The following is a 16903-nucleotide window of genomic DNA, read 5'->3' on the forward strand; positions in this document are numbered from 1 at the left end:
GTCGTACAACAGATCGTACGACCAACCGCCACAGACTCTGCAACTCCAGTCTCTATACTGTATTTGTCCTACACCGGATCCTAGCCTTCAAAATCTGATCTTACACGTATTCGCGAAACAGCCGCTCGCATTCTTGTACGATAATTAGAAAAAAGGGAGGTCGTGGAGGTCGTGGTCCACATGTTAATCCTATTTTAAGGTTCTCTTTTGACCTTGTTTAAAATTATCGCACCGGTCTCTAAAAATAAAGAGCTTGCAATTCTCGAATTCCTGACGCGTCAGAGCGATCGTACGTCCATATTCGATTCCCAGCGTCGCGAGATCTACAAGAATTGCCAGGTTTCGTCGAATCGTCTCAGAAAAACTCAATTCTTGCCGCATTGTGGGGCTCGAGGAGCGACGGTCGGGACGAAAATGCGAGAATTCCGGTATCGAGGGTGGAAGTAATCTCGCCGGAGTCGACGAGGTGAATCGGATCGGTCGTGGCTTCGGGGGAACTTTTTGTCGCGCGGACAAGGAAGTCGGAGTTTGCGAGGACTGCACTCGTCTCGAGGGGATCGTTCCTTCTGTCGCGTTTATCGCTGCGGCGCCGCGCCGAGTACGTTACGGTCGCATTCGCCTGGCTAGGCAATATTTTACTGGAAGCTCCAATCCGACAGCGAATACTCGGGATCGTTCGAGATATTATCGCCTGACCCCCAGGATTATCTTGCTGTTGGTTTTCAGTGGACGGTTCGCTGGACGAATACTGTACACGTTTCGCGTACAAAGTGACGACTGTTGTCGGTTGGTCGAATCAATTCCACGAATCGGGAAATCGAGTTTCCCCCCCACCCCTCATCCTCCCATGTTGTTTGCGGATCGTCCCTTTGAATCCGATGGATCGCATTTATATCGGCGACCGGCGATCACCCGATTCGATTCTTGCGCCCGGGAAGCCTCGATTCGGACACCGTTCTACATATACATATAGTATTACTTTTGCAAAACTTGTTTATCTACAATTCAACTTCAGAATCGTGTTTTTCGCCCAAAAAAACGTTTTGAAAATGATTCTGAAGTCGACTTCTGGTTTGGAAGTTTTGCAAAAATAAGACCCTGAACTCAAAGAAGAAGAGTGTTTTGTAAGTAAACCACGTGATACAATTTTTGTATCGAGAAACCGACTTCAGAATCGTGTTTCTTGCCCTCAAAAACATTGAAAACCATATTTTAGGGGAAATCTAAAAATAAAAATTTTTGGTCGAAAATCGACAAGGGGATTTCAAGGGACCTCTTGAAATTTTCAGCTTTTGCAACTATTTATTTTTTTACTCCAGAACCTTAAATGGGAATTCGATGAAATTTTTACCGAATGTTCACCTTCATAATAGGTACCCATGAAAAAATCGGTGACCCGCTAGAAAAATTGTAAGGGCTTCAAAAAAATTCGTAAGTGTTTTCGAGGTTTGTGACCTTTGACTTCAATTTTGAGGGTGATAAAGCCATCTGAGCGTTTTTTAACATTAAACAATATTTGTTGAGCTTTAAAATAGCTATCCAACGCCGTATGGATGGAGTAAATCGGTTAAGAATTGAGGAAGTTATGGACGTTTAAAGTTGGCTAGCCAACGATTAGGTCACGATTTTAGTCAATTCCCAGGGTTAGTATAGAGAATAACAAAATTTTATCCAATCATCACGAAACTCGGTATCTATAGGTTTTTTGGGGTGCTGGATCCGAATATGATGTTATTTTTCCTATAAAAAATTTTCCTGAGGTAGTTTACTTAAAACTTTGTACAGTTTTTTGGCGATAACTTGAGAAATAATTTTCCTACAATTTTGTAACTATTTTTATCGAATTTCTCGCATCGATTTCAGTGCGAATCGATAATAATATTATAAATTAGTTAAAATAGTAAACCTACAATATTTTCTAATTAATACTAAAGAAAATATAACCTAACCGTCTTATTACAAATTCCATTATTTTTCAGCAATGGTCGCTTTCAATCTGAAAGCGTTAATAAACGCCCCGGTGTCAGAGGAATGAAATGCTAACAGGTAATTTTAAATCAAACGCGCGCCTTGCACGCTGATTTCGCCTCTGCCAATTTGCACACAAGTTAATTGTTTATTTAGACAAAGCGAAACATCCGTTTCCGTGAAACGGATTCCTTCAATGGATCCTTTGTAATTAGAATATATCCTTTTGATCGTCTCGGGAAGGAACTCGGGATGCATAGCACTCGGAACGCGCAATTGTTATTCGAGCCCGTCTCTGTGTCGCGCTCGCCGAGAGGATATTTGTTGAATAATTATGCCCGTGCATCCGTTCATTTGTTATTCTTTCTCCGAGGCTGTTGTCCCCGGCGAGGAATATGCGACCGTCAAAACGAATACGAGAATTAAAGAAACGCGACGACGGGCTTCATACGTTTTTCGCCGTTAATTATTTTCATTATTTAGACAGCGGTCAAACGCAAAGGTAGCTCTCTCGAAATTTCGCGAAATTGTCGCCCGAGTAATTAACAATGAAATAAATTTGTACGCGAGCTATCCTCTAATTGAATTTGGACCGAATATACGTTTAAACATCAAGCGGTTACATTTTCCCGAAAAAATTCAATCTTTTATCCCGCTTCCATTTTGTTCTCGGGAGAGATTTAATTAACCCACGCGCATCGAATTCGTTCGGCGGAATATCTTCTCGTTCCGACAAAGCTGCTTGCACAAACATCGATTTCCCGTTGGTTCGATTCCGCCGCGTTCGCGCCAGAACTTCCCAATAACAAAGCACCGAAGAAGCAACTCTATCGCGTCCGACCCTCGCCGCGACGTATAACCAAACCATCAGGAAACGTATTTCCCGTCGAAACGGGAGGACTCGTCCTCGTCGAAGGAGCGCAATAACTTCTGTAATTCGGTATTTCCGGCGCGCTCGCGGGAACCGTATGCAAATCCTTCGACTACAACGACAGCTGCTCCGAGTACCGTCGGAGAGCCATTCCTTGATCCTGTCTCGCCAAGTTTCGCGGCGCTAGGTAACTCGACGTCACGGTGCATTTCGGCCAGATCAATGATAACAGCCGCCATGAATCGCGCTCCTCGACGTGGTTTATTACCTGCTGGAGTTTCGAAATCCGAGGATATTTTCCGCCGGAATTGGGATACCTCGGTGCAAGAGGCATTCAACTTATTCCGTACTTCGTTTTCTGAATGATTAGGAAAAGCGTGCGCAAAATAAATTCGCGGAGAAAGTATATTCTGTTAAATGAGTATAATAGGGTTTTAATGTAATAAAAATGTGTTTTATCAGAGGGTTTCCGCTCCGACAAAGAGTGACGCTGAAAGCGTAAGACGTCTATGTATGTCTATTAAATTTATTTCCGTTGCGGTGCAAGGGGTCTACATGCTGTGAGAGGATTTCAGGATGGACATATAGTAAAGTCTCCTTGAATGAACAAATTTCTCTACGATAAATGCACAGAAACCGTCCCCACTAGTGGGGGCTATATCGATGGCAGGCAAGTTTTAACGCATTTAAAGCCGTACATAGAATATCTTTCGGAAGCGATGCTTTTATTATTTTTCAATTGTGAAGATATTCTAGAACACATGGAATAGAAAAAATGTAGCATTTATTATGCGCTTTGCTTTTATTATTTTTCTCAATTGTAAAAATTCGATTGTACCAGTAGCTGTGGATAAAGTGGTTGATATAAGCCAAACGAAGCCGAAGCTACAAAGTCGAAACTCTACGTGACCAAAAAAAGAAAAATGTATATTGTAATCAACTTTCAGCAAAAATTATATTTCGCACGTTTTACGTGGGTATTTTAAATGAACAATTCCCGGTAATTATTCGACAGAACGTATATCTCGTAATCAGGGATTGAGAGAACAAAAGGTTGCCCCCGAGAGAGAAAATTAACTCGCCGTGCGAGATAACAGAAAAGCCAAGAGGCACCAGCGAGTCCAGAGGGAAGAGAATATAATCGAATGATGAAAATAAAATTTCACCCGATCCTCCCTCCGAAGAACACGCTGACGCACGTGCCACGCGAAGCCGACGTCGAAGAACACGTTGAATCGTGTGGTCGCAGAGTGGCGAGGATATAAATAGGTGGTCAACAGTTAAAAGGAGGGACAGATTCACCAAGGTAGAGTTAACGAGTATTCCGTGGCTTTCAGCTATTAATGCATAAATCGTTACGAGCTATATTACGCGAGCTCACGGGAAAGTCGTCAGACATTGCGCAAACAACGCGTCGTCAGGAAAGCGTCGATACGCTCACCTGATCGAGCGAGCTTCGTCCACGTGCTTTCTTCGGCTATTTACGTGTTGCGATAATTTACGTAAGCTCGAGAACGCGATTGCATAGATACGTTCGAATAGAAACGTAATTCACTTCCCTTTCCCGGAAAAGTAAAACGCCCCGTGCACGATACGATCTGTCGTACGACACGTTGTACGACATGTTGTACGACACATGGCTTCGACGAGACCCTTCTACCGTGTGAATGAGATTCCATTGTCTGTGACGCGTTTTCTTACGACGCGCCCGCAACACGGTAAGATCTGTTGTACGACACGTTGTACGACACATGGCTTCGACGAGACCCTTCTACCGTGTGAATGAGATTCCATTGTCTATGGCGCGTTTTCCTACGACGCGCCCGAAACACGGTAAGATCTGTTGTACGACACGTCGTACGATACGTTGCACGTCTTGCATCATCCTACAGAGTTGTCTCTAACAATCTTCCAAAAGAGAAAAAGCTTGTGCTTGCGATCCAATAATTAAAAACGAGCTTCATAGAAGCGGACTTGAAAGTCGCGATAGGTTCCAAAGCGTATAATTAATACAGTGCCATGATAAAATTGACGGGACTTATAAGTCCCGCCAGTAAATAAAGGGTCGAAGAACCGGGGCTGGCGCCAGTATTTATAGAAGTTTTTGTGCTCCGGGACACGTTGACCCGACATTAAGCGAGGCGTATTCCTCTGTTCTCCTGCGATCCACATCGATACACCCTACTGTAGAATGTCAGTGGGCAAGCCAGCCAATTTTGCGTCCTTTTTCTTTTTTTTTCCACCGTCCCTCCTCCCTTCTCCTTCTCAGTCTCTCCTTTCCCCGTTTTCGCCGTTTTCGAACACCGGTCCGACCCATTTCCCCCGACGCGAGCGAAATTGCCTGATAACGGTGAAGCGAGCTTTAATTGTACCGGGTGACACTGTGAAAGGTGGTTGATTAATGCGCCGGAAGATTGCTCGGTAAATTTCGTACAACGGCGACAATGGGAAAAAGCAAACGGCGAAAGAAGTTCGGGCGGGGGTTGGCGAGGGTTCGGAAAAATACTTGGACGAATCAGGACTCGGATGGGATCGTGGTTTCTCAGGCCTGCTTCGCGTCGGATAACAACGGAGGTGATTTATGGAACGAATCGGAGGGCTGGGTGGTCTTTTCTCTCGATAAAAAAATTGTACGAGAATTCGGCGATGTTATAGTTGCGAGTATCGAGGCTCGGAATTATAATTATTTTAGTATTCGACGGTTGCCTAGAATTAAAAAAAAAAAAAAAAACAAAAAAAAAACGCGAATATCAAATAACAGTCGACGATGGTAGCGAGTTCATCCGAATACGCGAACTGCAGCAACCCTCTCGGCGACCACGAGATAGAACGCGGAGGGTTGAGGGTAAAGCCTTTGAAATATTATAAATTCCAAGGTACCTAGAAATCGATATGCAGTACAGAACCACGCATCGACCCAGTGCCAGGCTACAATATACAATATGGTGGATACAATGGGTGGCAGTCAGTTGCGCCGAAATTAAAACCGTGCTTTAATAGCCGTTATTCAATTTGCTGGGAGAGGTGCGAGGGACGGTTGATCAATTAGCGTTACATTCACTTATTTTCGAGAAAGGCGACCAGGTTACACGACGCGCCCACCGCCACGGGGAAAATTAGTATTGCGGTTCAAGTACGTGTCGACCTACTTAGCAGGTTTCCGTAATTGGAGAGTTTTGGTCGTGGCTATTGGCGAAGGGGAAAATATATTTGCTGCATCGGGGGGTATTAGAGAATTGCCACGGGGATTCGTTCGAGAATCGTGTTACTCTTGGTATCGGAAGTCGGTCGAAGGGATTCGTCTTCTTTTTAATCCGGCCCGGATCCTCGTATTCTTCCCGATCCTAATTCCTCTCTTCACGAATAATTTCATTTTTCTTATTAATCGATCACATGCTTCCTTTTTATGGCGTCGGAAATTTTGTAGATGTACTTTTGCATGTATCAGAGAGATTAGTTTAATTCTAGTACCCGCTAACAGGACCTCCTCCAATTCCATAACGAGCAATGGGATACTCGTAATTCACGACGTAACTTCGATATTAATTTTCTACCGTACGAACTATCGTATTACGTCAAAATATTGTTCTTAGCGTGCAGCGAACGAAAGACGTACTGCATCATTATTGGCCACTTTGATAGTGGTTTCATCCCTTTATTAATCGTCTAATTTATTTATAATTTATTACTCAAAAATATCCTTTGCGATGTTTTTTAAGGGGGGAGGTAGATTTAGGACTCCGCTTTTTATAGCGATTTGCATGAATTCTTTTAGCAAGGAATTGTATATAGTTTATTGAAACTTTGAGAAAATTTTGTGCATGTATTCAAGTAAATATTATAATTGTTTGAAAGTATTTTGTTGGCAAATGTGGAAGATAGCAGTTGCCACTTATTGGATATCACCATCGTAGCTGTTTTGCGTACATTTTGGGGGACACAGTTTTCACATACACGATTCGATCTGTCGTACAACAGATCTTACCATGTTTCGGGCGCGTCGTAGGAAAACGCGCCATGGACAATGCAACTACTATTCATACGTTCGAAGAGACTCGTCGAAGCGGTTGGTCGTACGACGTGTCGTACAACGTGTCGTACGACAGATCGTATCGTGCCCGAGGCGTTTTACTTTCCTGGAAAGAGGGGGTGAAATGCATTTTTTGTAAGATATTCAACTAAATATTATAATTGTTTTTAAATATTCGCTCCACTTTTCAAGCTGTGTAACAGACCATATTTTTTCTGTTACTACCCACCAATTCTATCGCCTCGCAGCATTTTTCACTATATAACCGTACACGAATTTCGGCTGCTCGGCTTCAATCTTAAAATCGCGCTTTTTCAGTGAGCTAGCCAATCGAAGATCAGACGGGAAACAAACACGATACCGTAGCGATATAACCGCATAATTGGTCAAACCATCGAGTGTACTCCAGTTGGAAGCGTTGGAAGTAATTTGATACGAACAACAGTGGCAGGGAGCTGCGCCAATACAATCTGGTGTTCCATTTCCATACACTTAACGTTTCACGCTCTCGCTCTCATTTTTACGTACTAAATCTCTGTCCTCCAAAAGCGACCCAAGGAAGGCTCTGCGTCGTTTCGTATTACTTTGTATTTAATAGGAAGAACTCGGGATTATTTTATAATGGATAGCGGTTAATCGATCGGTCGCGAGTCACAGCTCAGGCGTGAAGGGAAAAATCAATAAATATCTCGGACGTGCACACGCGGCCATCGTGCAGGCCTTGAGTTCACGTAATTTTCGTCGGAATTCCTGCGAGACCGAGACGGACAATGGGCAAAGAGAATAGAGGTACGGCTACAGAAAACGTAAATCAATAAAGTAGATCCTATTTCCGTGGATTTGCTGGAAAATACAGGCGTCGAATTTTTCAAGATTCTTTATAGAAAATTCTGCACCGATTTTTCTACGCCGCGAAGGAATTCGTGCGTTCGAAGCGTGTCGTAAAATAATATTCGAAAATGTGTCAGCTGGTGTAGTCGATTTAAAATACGCACGTTTGGGTGGTACAGGAATCTTTGTTCGCGTTTGCTGCAACTATTTCGATTATCGATCCTGGTATCGAATACGTGCTCGAAAAATATTTTAAAGAGACATCGATTCACCGTTTTGCAAAGTTCGCTACTCCATTTTGTGCCCCGTTGTTTTTTCAATATTTCGATGCTACGTTCGGAGGGTCGGCGCAATACTTCTGCTGTTATTTCGAAAGGAAATTTGCATAGCCATTCAAATTACGCCTCTTTCGAAAATGTTTTTTGTACGAGAGTTTTGATTACTTTTCATCGTTGAACAGTCCGCCGTTTTGTTCCAATCGAATCGAAACTTTCATCATTGGTTTCCATTAATCGACCGGTATCGACTGCCGGTCGGCGCCGCGTGTTGCGCGTTCCGCAGTTTTGATTTTAAAATCTATTCGATTTCATTTGCAAAAATGCGCCTTTTGTAAGCGGACTTGGACTCCGCGTTGCGTGAATTTTTGTTGTTGTCAAGCACGAACAATATTTACCGGACGAGGAACAATAACGAAATTGCAGGGGAAACTTCTACATGCAACGCGTTTATAACAACGCGTATCTAATTGTCATTTATCATACTTGACATTATTTTTCTACGAATCACATATACAGGGTGGACCATTTTAAATTCTCAAGTAGAATTTCTCTATCGGTGGTACAATCAAGTACAAACGAAACACTATCATTTCTCTATAAAAAAAAAAAAAAAAAAAAAATTAATTTTTGAAAAGTCGGGTGCCAGGGTTCACATAGCTACCCTGTGTACAAATAATACTGCGAAATAGTAGTACGCGCGCGGTGCTGTGTTCCATCCAGATGCATTTAACGTCGAGTAAATTAGAATAGTACACGTCGATACCGCGGTTAATTCTATGGAACGATCGTCCCCCTCGCCCCTTGACCCCTGGTGAGGGTATCAGCCATTGATACGCGGACCCAACATTAATGGAATTGGTCGGCGAGAGGGTTTCATTGTAGCGCAGTCGACTAGAAATTAATTTTGATTAAAAGCGACTCGGTTCCCCGCCGCCGTTTTCGTCTTCTGGCTTCCAGTATCGCCGGCCTTATAATTAGGGTTGCGGACATGTCTGGTTCCTTGGTTGCGACGCCATTGTTTACGGTCTTCTAGTCAAACCACCGTGCCGTTCTCGCGCGATATACGCGCCCCGAACATGTGCGTTTACGTTGGCGCGGGTAGAACAGTGGAAAGGATCGCCGGCAGAGATCGATTACGTTAAGATGAGCGTGCTGGATTTCTCTACCGCTGTTAACGGGAATGTTGAAGGTGGTTCCGCGAGTTTGTTTCACGGGAACGTGACGAATTGTTTGGAAAGCCCAAAGGCTGTTTATGGGAGTGACTCAAACACAATCGAACACGCAAACGTCAATTGTTGGAAATTCCGACGCTTTTCGAATAAACATGGGACGAGAGAGTCTCTCGGACAGACAAGGTGTGGGAGAGCGGACTCCAGGGACGAGGGTTAGGGTTAAAACTATCCTAAAGTTTGAAGGCTTTTGTGGAACATATAATGTGATTTTTGTAATATTCTTTTATTCAGAAATATAGCACTATCCTTATCCAATTTGACTTTGTTGGTATTTCAAAACCATTGCGCACCAATAACTTCGAATTATAACTGTAGCTTATAAAATATAAAACTTTTCTTGCAATTCACTCGGCGATTATGTGTCCTCTTATCTCGTACAATGTTTAATTCTCGAGTCTGTGCGTTCCTTGTAAAAATGTTTGGCTCGCTCAAACAAATACACCCTTTATATTGGTGGGACAAGTTTCGAGCATCGTTCTTCGTCAACTATTTTCCGAAATACGCGGCTTGTACGTGAGTTCTTCGCGGTTTCCCGGCGCGTTGAAACTTCCACGCGCAGAAGAGCACATCCATAATGAACGACGAAGTTTCCAGCTTCGAAGGAATTATTCTGTTCGCGCTGTACCTGTTGAGTCTGCGGAGCTCGCCGGATAGCTGCCGCTTCATTCGTAAACATTAATGGTAAAATTCTAGGTAAACCGGAACTTAGTGATGCGCACGAGACGAGACGAGACGAGATTTCAACGATCTCGATCTTGATCTTGAAAAATCTTGAAACATGCATATCAATCTCGAATTTCCGACAATTTCGAATATATGATCTCGATCACAGCAAAATCATATTCCCCATCATTGTTTAAATAATAAGTCTTGTTAATAATTAATTTAACTATTGTCAGATATTAATATTCAGTTGGTCTAATCAATAGATATTAAAATATTGACAAATTTCTCACGATTAATGTCTCGAATGGATGTTTATCCTGAACCGTAATTGTTATTAATATTTAATAGAGCACTGAATGATACTGTATGTATCACAAATGTTTAATTATGTCGGAGATATTAAGTTTTAATTGTTCCAAGCGATAGATATTAAAATATAGAAAAATACCTCACGATTACTTATTTAAATTTTATTCTTATCTTTTCATGTTCGGAAATATTACTTCCTCGAAAAACATTGGTATAATAATCTAAAACTTTAAAATGCATTGAATATGTACATCTACGAATTAATTGAATATTTACAATGCATATAGTAACATTCAGTCTTCGATTAAATATTAATAAGAATCACGGTTCAGAATAAGTATTCATCGAACACAGTAATCGTGAGAAATTTTTCTATATCGTTATATCTGTTAGCTGGAATAACTAAAAATTAATTTCTGATAATAGTTACATTAAGAATATTTGTTCAAGCAATGACCGAGAATACGACTTTGCTGTAATATTACACCGCTTGGACAGCGGTAGATGTTTTTTCTAAAAACATTCAAAATCATTACTAACCAATCGGTAACTAGCTCGTGATTTAATATAATTTAATATAAAGGAAATAGAAGTTGCTTCATATTTTTAAAAATTATTTCATGCTTCTTAGTGCAGTTTTAATATTTCTCGATGTCGGTTATATTTTCTTTCGAAAAATGATTTCGCAACTATTAACGAGAGGTACTTTGTACGCAACATTATAAACACTTGAATTTTCCAAAGCAGAGATAGACACAAAGCAAGATTACCAGCTTGTTCTAAAGTTCTCTTCCGCGTTATTCTTACTTTTCCCTCTCGAATCAGCGGGTCCCGTTTGCCTTTCATCGTTTCGCGAGGCGCTTTTACGCCCGGCACGCATTAACATTTATACTTTCCGTTTCCTACGGCGTAAGTGGCGTTTCGAACGAAGCCGTTTGTTACATCCACGTCGTTGAAAGAGCCGAGGGGCGCGTGGAATATTTTACATAGCCACGGTGTATTTGAATATTCCTTGGAGAATTAGCATCGGTACATCGTGAAAGTTTGTCGTCTCGTTTGTGTCGTTTAATGGACTGCTTTCAATTAAACTTAAATTGGATAACTTTCGGATTGGTTCGCCGGGGCTGATCGTCTCTGACGATTTTCGATGCAAACAGACTCGCGAATAGAGAGCTTCGATTCATTCTTAAGTTTCCGCGCTCTGCATTAACGAAACTTTCGCTGCCATAGTAATTACGCCGGGTAATTGTAGGAGGGAACAATTTGCGGGTTTCTTTGCTACGCGAGGGAAAGGTATTTTCTGATTTACCCGGAAGTCGGATACGCTTTTTCTTCGGGGAGTTAAATATCCGAGAGTCCATAGGTCCTCGGTACAGTATTGTCTCGAAACAGGTATGCTATTCGATTTGAATTTATTCTCGACCACTAAGGTCATGTGGTTTCCTTAATCTTTCCACCTGAATAACCGGGCAAGGGTAACGTTTAGTGAGAAATATTTTAGATCGAGGAGTATTAACATACGTTGCCTGGCACGGTAATCTCACGGATTGAACATCAACGACGAGCTCGACTCTCGCGATTGTTTCCAAGTTCACGCGTTGTTCAGCCGGTTGCATTGTTGGCCAGCGCTAGTTGTAACACGTAATTGAATCGGACGTACTCAAAGACGAGGCAAATCCATTCAAATTGGACGAGGGACTAAAGTCTGCGCCAACTGTTTTGGTCGCTCAGGGTCATCCACGGTCTAGATCCCACCGAAGCGTGCTCCATCGCCGAGTCTCTAACCGCTTTGCACAAACGTTTGCTTTACTCGATTGTATACGTTAACTCCGTCGCGATAACGATTACGGTCGCCGGTAACGGATTTGCGTAATGGATTTCCCGATGAATTGGATCCTATTTTATTTATTTAATATGAAGTCCATCGAGGGGCTCCTTTGACGTCGTGTTTCCATTAATCGTGTCTCCAAGGCGGAACGAGTAACAATCGGAGTACCTGGCTGGGATCGTTTGGAGATTATCGGTGCGTACGAATCGTTATCGGCGGCCCTATTTTCGCTGGACTTTCTCACGCGCGACGCGATCCGCCAACAAAGGGTTGGCTCGTTCCTCGAGCGGGTAGCCGCGTTTCCAATATCCCCCTGGTTTCGTTTCGATCATTCTTTGTTGGCCCCCAAAGGACCGTGAAATTGGGGATAATGACGCTTCTTGCGCTCCCCTTTGCGGTAATTACTTTCCTCGCTGGGACCCGCTGTTACGTAACGATACATTTCGAAGTCTCCGTTTCTCTCTTTCATTCGATCTTTACCGCACGCCCTGTACATCCAAGTGTCTCGCTTAATCGTAGGAAGCCAATTTAGACGCACCGGTATTTGCATAAAAAATACTCCATCCGAATCTCGGCGAATGCAGCGTGTTTATTCGGCAGTTCGAAAGAGGAAAATCGGGTTTCTTTGCAAACAGGAAACCAGCGCGCGAGGCAAACTGGAGAGAAACGGTCGAAAACAAATAGAGGAGATTTCAGAATGCGAGAGCCAAGCCGAATTTTTGCATACTTTCAACCTTCGTATATTTGACAAAGGTAGAATTAAATATCTCGGAGAATTAAAGAATAAACGTTAGCGAAATGGGTTGCCAAAAGTTAAGACGTTGAATTGTTAATTAAGCAGTTGCCGTGTTGTAAAAAAGTTTAGAGAAACCAGTCGCGTAATTACCGCGAAATAAGGGATTTTATCGACGACCAGATACGTTTACTGATTAAACTTAGTTGTCGGTGATGGTGCTTGGCGTTTTTACGAGATAATTAAAGTGCGGCGCTCGGCTGAAAAACTTTGCGGCTTCATGGCCGGGTAAAAGTTTAATTAAATAATAAATAAATAGGCTAAACGAGGCAGTTTGCGTACCTTCCGCGTAATGAATTCGCGATAAGATGTCGCGGCCGGGCGTGGGGCTTGGAATAAACCTTGGATAATTTAAGCTAATCGATCTCTCGACGCGGAAAGATTCGCGGCTTCCTGCGCTCGACTTTAATTTTTTAGTCGCCCGAATTCAGCGATTAGTCGCGTGGTGAATCGTGCTTATGAAAGTGCAGTAAAGACGGGATAACGGGAAGAAAATCGGGACTTAAAGATTGCAGTTATCTAGTCGAGGTTTCTATTCTGTGTTTACATTTAGAAAAGGAGAACATGTAGAAAAAAAGGGCAGAGAATGAAAGAGAAAGAGAGACGAGGAAAAAAGCAGTCGGCAGAAGCGTATCAATCGGTTAGGATTATGTTAAACTTTTCATATACGATACGATCTGTCGTACGACAGGTCATACGACCAACCGCTTCGACCATATGAATGGGATTCTATTGTCTGTGGCGCGTTTTCGTACGACGTGCCCGAAAAACGATACGACCTGTTGTATGACACGTCGTACGACCAACCACTTTGATCGTATGGATAGGATCCCATTATTGGTCGTACGATTGATCGTACGACAGGTCATACGACCAACCGCTTGGACCATATGAATGGGATTTCATTGTCTGTGGCGCGTTTTCGTACGATCTGTCGTACGACACGTTCCCATCTTGACTTGTTTAGATCAAGTATAAGACGGATAGAGTCTACGGGCACGTGACGAAATTCTTCGTTACTGACCTCTCTTAAAAGTATCTTAAAAAGTCTATTTTATTTTATTTTATTCGACCGCCTATATTTCCAATATATTAAGGAAGTGTCACATACTTCTGGGCGATGGTGTATCTTGACATCCGGTGGCAATGCGCCCGAAATGGGTTAACGTCTGCCAAGGGCGAGCATTTAAATGGAAGTAACCTTTCGAGAAGAAAAATAGTATAGAATTGGGTCATCGAAAGACAAAGCTATCGTTTCGTAACGATCCCCTTTAACATAGCATCCCCTAAAGAAACAGAAGCACGCGAAAAGATATCCCTCCAAACAAGAATTCTCCGCCCTATCAATGTCGCCTTTTAACGATGGACAGGAAACGGTGCTTCCATCCCCTTGCTTCAGTCGCGAAATCCCATTATTTCGAACCGCCCGAATATTTCATCGAGCAACGGCAACCCCTTCGTCTCGCTTCAATTTTCCCCGCGTCATCAACCCCTCGCCGGTGCAATTCCTTTTTCGCCGTCACTCTAACAACCCCGGCGAGTCTCCGCCAGCCAATAACGAACGACACCAGATGGAACAGGCTGGCGTTGAACGGAGAAACAAAGTTATTGGGCGCGAGTAGCGATGGGACCGATCCTGACGCACTCAACTCGAATAAGAGCAACTTTTACTCGCGTAAAGAGGCGATAGAGACACCCTGATTGCGGAGCCTGTACTATGAAGTTGAAAACGTGTACATTTTTCAACCAAGATTTTTCACTCGGAAAAAATTCAGAAGGTTTTCGCCGCTTTTCAATTTTTAAAAAATATCACCTTACAGGGGACGATTATACGAAACTTTTTTTTATTTATAGTTTACTCGTAAGATGCTTAGTTTCGAAAATAAAAATTAAAGAGTTCGAAGATCGTTGGAAAAATTGAATTTTAGGAAAAAGGTCTTTCAAGTATTTAATTTTTTATCTCTGAAACTAAACGTCCTATGAATAAACTACACAAGCAAAAAAGTTTCGTTTCGTTATTCTCTATAAGGTGATATTTTGTTTATATTCGATTGTTGTTATTTTCTTTAAGACAACAGCAACAGGATAAGAACATTACGAGATCTCAGGAAAAAGGTCTTTCAAGTTCTGAAGTAATTTTTGTCTCTGAAACCAAACGTCCTATAAATAAACTATAAATACAAAAAAAGTTTCGTTTTGTCAATCTCTACAAGCTGCTATTTTTTTTTTGAATTCACACCTCTGCCCCTCTTACAATTACCATTAAAAATCGTCGAGCGGTCGAACGGTTGATCTCGATATCCAAAAAGCGGCCGCCCTACTCCTGAGCCGCCCTTGTCAGCGCCATCGCTAGGAGTGAATTACACTTTTCCTCCTTGTGTCCAACCCTCTCTGTTCGATTTTCCCTCGCGGGCTGCTCTAGCACTCATAACCTAGATTTTAACGGATAACAACGCGGCCCCGCCGCAGCAAGTCGACTCGTTACAGGTCGTCTGTTTTCTTTTCACCGTTTTCAGCAGGGCCCTGTGGCGGTCTCGTTCGCCGATGCCCAAGGATCCCTTTCTCTCCGCCCCCTCCCCCTCCCTCCCTTCTTCGAACGGGTCCCACCCATTGATTCGGAATTCGAGATTCTGGGTCAACGATCTTTCCTTGTCTCCTCGCTTGTTTCTCGAGGGCTCGGTCGTAGAGGGGTGAATCGCTATTCAGTGGGAAATGCGCGCTGAAAAATCGAATATAAATGGTTCGATAAGGGCCGGGTGTGTGCCGAGCAGCGGATAAACGCAGGTTCGACGAGCGGGTTGTGTTTATACAAGTTTGCGCGAGGCTGTTTGCTATGGATGGTGTCGCGCCGACAGCGTTGTTAAGCTGCTCGATGAATACCGTTTAGATTTACCACTCTTGGAAATGTTAATATTGTTGGAACCGGTTAAATTTGGATTGCAGATTGCGCGAACAAATGAGACACGGTACAAACACAAACAAACGAGGCGTTGGAAATTGGAATTTACAATTTTATTACCCATTTATTTCTATATAAGTTGTTCAAACAAATGAACGAATTCTTGTTACTCTTTTATTATTTTACGCTATTTAATTACGATATTTACTCCGTTCTTACGTATAAACAAAGAAAGGAGAATTAAAGTTTGTTCTTTAACCCTTTACTTACTAAATTTCTCAAAAGTTTTTAAAATCTAGGCGTCCATCTTGGTCATGCATCATTTTATAAAGTGGTCTCTAACAAGCTTCCAAAAGAAAAAAGCTTGTGCTGTCATTCAACAATTAAAAACGAACGTCATAGAAGTGGACTTGAAAGTCAGTTTAATTAAAATACAGTATCACGAGAAAATTTACGAGACTTATACAAATACCGGCTAGTAAATAAAGGGCTGTCAATTCCTTTTTCTCCAATCTGTTATTTATTTTCAATCACACGCATCATCAACTCGTTCAAACTCAACCGTGTCCGACAATCGCTCCCTTACCCACGAACCAACGGAGCGTAGAAAAATTCAAATTCAAGAAATGTATTTTCTTTACATCTACTTTTGCATCTCGATAAGTACGTAAAAAGAATGTTTAAGTTATCTTCCACGATTCTAAACGAAAGTGAACATAAAAAAGCAGGAAATCGATCGGCCGTAATTGGCGATATGGGGGTCGGAAACTTTATTTCAAAATCCGAAATAAAAGTAATCGCCGAGGATATATATAGGTGTCCTGGTATTACGATGGAAATGCTGGGACGTGCCTAAAAAGCATCCGTGCGAAAAAGCGATTAACCGGGTCCCTGGAGCAAATCAGATTTATCGGACACCAGCGAGCCAGAATCGTCCTGAGTAATTAACCGAGTTATTCACCAGCGAGGAAAGCCTGCAGGTTCGCTCGTATCGCCGCTTTTTGACGCTTTATTTCTGCCCTCTTTCTGGCGTCATCCTCGTTCGCGGACTATCGTTACCCTTTCTACTGTACTTGGAGGCTCTAGTCTTCCGCAAAAGCGAACACGGTTAACCGAACTACAGTAAAGATTGGATAAGTGTAAGACAGGATTCACTGGATAAATGCAAGATAACTATTCCCGCCACTGGAGGGGGTTC

General features: G+C 42.5%; 1 protein-coding gene across 2 annotated transcripts in view; it reads left to right on the top strand.

Moving 5' to 3' along the window:
* LOC128880270 (octopamine receptor beta-2R-like) overlaps positions 1 to 16903 on the top strand; it is a 151661-nt gene that overhangs the window by 2147 nt on the left and 132611 nt on the right. Inside the window, exon 2 of one of the 2 annotated variants that reach the window (XM_054130163.1) lies at positions 1980 to 2046. The exons of the other annotated variant lie outside the window; for it this stretch is intronic. The gene's annotated coding sequence lies outside the window, so the exon portion shown is untranslated. The remainder of the gene's footprint in view (positions 1 to 1979; positions 2047 to 16903) is intronic. 2 annotated transcript variants of the gene reach the window in all.

The sequence above is a fragment of the Hylaeus volcanicus genome, chromosome 7 (assembly GCF_026283585.1).
Source record: "Hylaeus volcanicus isolate JK05 chromosome 7, UHH_iyHylVolc1.0_haploid, whole genome shotgun sequence".
In the NCBI taxonomy this organism is placed as follows: Eukaryota; Metazoa; Arthropoda; class Insecta; order Hymenoptera; family Colletidae; genus Hylaeus; species Hylaeus volcanicus.